Below are 2941 nucleotides of genomic sequence, written 5' to 3' on the forward strand. Positions count from 1 at the left end.
TGAAAGGAAAAAATATAAAATATTGCCAAGTAACATATACTTTCCTTTTCATATGCCCCGAGAAGAATGACAATTTTATAAGCTAATCTTAAACTAACAATTTTATCTTAATAATATGGTTTAGCACATATGGCGTATTGCAAAATTTTGTTTCATACGCGCAACTTGATAAATTTTACGAGGAAGTAGCAAACATGCAACCTTCTACCTTTACCAAGATCGAAAAATCTGTCCACCAAGGTTTGGATAAATGAAAAAAATCATATAATATTTTGCCTTCAACGAGAATTGAACCACGGGCGGAGCTACAACCACCGAAGGGTGGTCGGATTTTTGAACATTTTCGTCGGAAAATTACATTGTGTATATAGGTCAGGTGTTTATTTAAAAAATATATATTTGACGTTGAACCAAATTAATACAATCAAGTCTTTGACGCAACGGCTAAGAGTGTTCATTTTCCGCCGAATGGTTCCGATAGTTCGTCTTAAGCGCATCTCTCCTCTCAATGCTATTTTGTTTTATTTGACCAAAGATTTGATTAGCATAAATCACAGCTACCTTTCAACTGTGTGGATACATACATTAATGAATTACATATCCTTAAAAGCATTAGCATTCTTACAATTGTTTTAATTTATCTAAGATTCTTAAATATTTCTCAACTTTCTTGATATTACAATTTTTGTCAATAAAGAGTTATATATATGAATACCTTGTTTTATTTTGAAACATGTTATTATATAGATATGGCTTTGCTTATTAATTTTTTTTATCCAACATAGGATGCACTTTCCACCGGAAAAAAAAAGAAGAAAAAATTACACTGTATGTTAATGGGTCAACAATGCTACCAAAATTGACTCTTTTTTTTTTTTTTTTTTTTAATTCTTACAAAAAAATGGTTCAAACTTCTCTCTCTCTCTCTCTCTCTCTCTCTCTCTCTGCCTTTATATATGTTTGTATATGTTGGTATGAGTGTTTGCATATGTTTGTATATGTCTATATATGTTTGTATATTTTGGGCTATTTTTTGTAATGTAAGTTTTGGGCTATATTTTTGCAATGTAAGTGACCAACTTGTGTATTTCTGAAATTTTTCCTTAAAAAAAAAAAAAAAAAAAAAACTAAGTCAATAAACAACTTTATACCCAAAACTGAAATCGAAATAAATCTTACTCTTTTATTTTATTTTTGGTTATCTCTTTCTCTTTGATTGTGTATAGTGTTGAGTACAAATCTAGACCCGCTTATTTGTTCAAAATTTCACTTTAATAATAGTCCATATATTTCATTAGTAAAAGTAACGCAATAGAAAAAAGAAAAAAAATCTCGATTAGAAATAAATGTTGGGATCGTTCATGGGAGAATCGCTTAGTTGAATAACATAACAGTGAACCCACTTATCAACAAAATCTGTTATTTACTCTTTCAAATCTTGAACACCCTTAAAAAAATGTCTGGCTCCGCCACTGAATTGAACGTGAGACCTCCGTTACCCGTTTGTACTACTTTTATAAACCACCTAATCAATTTTTTGAGCGAGATTGATTCATCAAATACGGATAAATTTCGCTAATTATAGATTTTTCAATCAAAACTCTTTATAACAATGTCATTTGTCTGGATATTTTTTGATTGTTATAGCATAAAGATGTTACATAGAACATATAATATAACAGAACATGAAGATTGATTACAAAGAAAACTTGGTTATTATAGTGAAATGTTATTATAGAGAAAGGACAGTTATAGAAAAGACTTATTGTATTAAGACGACTGACTCAGAAAAATACAAAATGAGCAACTTAATAAAAATTGCCAGTATGATTGTATAGAAGAAAAAGGGAAAAAGCTCAAACATGCCATCGAATTATCAAAAATGGTCCACCCATGTAACTCGTTAATAGTTGAGCCTAAAACTGTCACCGACGTGACACATTTGGTTCATTCTTGCCACTAACCACTAACGGAACCCTACTATTATCAAATTTGTTACATAACATTATCTAAACCCTTCATTACTTACCAACCCCCTATTACACCTCGTAGTCTTGTACGTGAAATCTATTAGGCATTAGTTGTTTAAGTGTAGACGTGGAGCATTTCCTAGGATATGGGAGATTGTATGCATCTATCTCATGCATCTATCTCTGACAGTGCTGAAACATACAGTACCGCTACAGTACTGCTGACTTTGAGCTACTATAAAAAGGTTAAAAACCCCATTTTTTTCCATCAAAAACTTCTAAAAATTTCCAGAAAATTCAGCAACCAACACTCTCTTATATCACATAAAAAGTGAGGATTTTGAGTAAAATTCAAGTTACGGCGTATTAAGCAAGGCCCTGACTGTTATATCCCGCATTTTTGTACATTGGGACAATCCGGATTAACTATGATGAGCTAGAGACAAAACCATTCCTGGATGCAAAGTCGGGATTTTTGACATTCGATTTTATTTTGAGTCATAAGTTGTGCATGAATTTGTTGGTATGGAACAATTAGGAAAATTTGGGACCAAAATTGGAATTTATGGAAGTTGAAAATCATGCATTTTATCCTTGTTGTGGCCGTGTGGTGTGGTGGTTGGCCCACACAATTTGTGGACAATTTTAATTGGTCCAACACTTGACCCAAGGACACGTGTATGATTCACAAGGCTTAAAGATGACTTCTAAGTCATCTTTATTCATTCAACACTTAGAAAAATCAAGAAAGTTGAAGAACCACAACCATGGCTCTCGGCCAAGAACCATAATTTTTCAACTTCAATTCAAGCCATCCCAAAATTATTTCTTTGATGCAAACCCAGCAAAGGTCCCAGAAGTAGCGTGGAAGCGTTGTTCGGGTCATCCAACCATTCGTTGTGTCAATTGCAAACCACTAGGCAAAGTGTGGAGTTGAAGAAGAAAGGTAAGAATTGATTATGTTATGTGTT

Source organism: Lycium ferocissimum, chromosome 10, assembly GCF_029784015.1.
Source record: "Lycium ferocissimum isolate CSIRO_LF1 chromosome 10, AGI_CSIRO_Lferr_CH_V1, whole genome shotgun sequence".
In the NCBI taxonomy this organism is placed as follows: Eukaryota; Viridiplantae; Streptophyta; class Magnoliopsida; order Solanales; family Solanaceae; genus Lycium; species Lycium ferocissimum.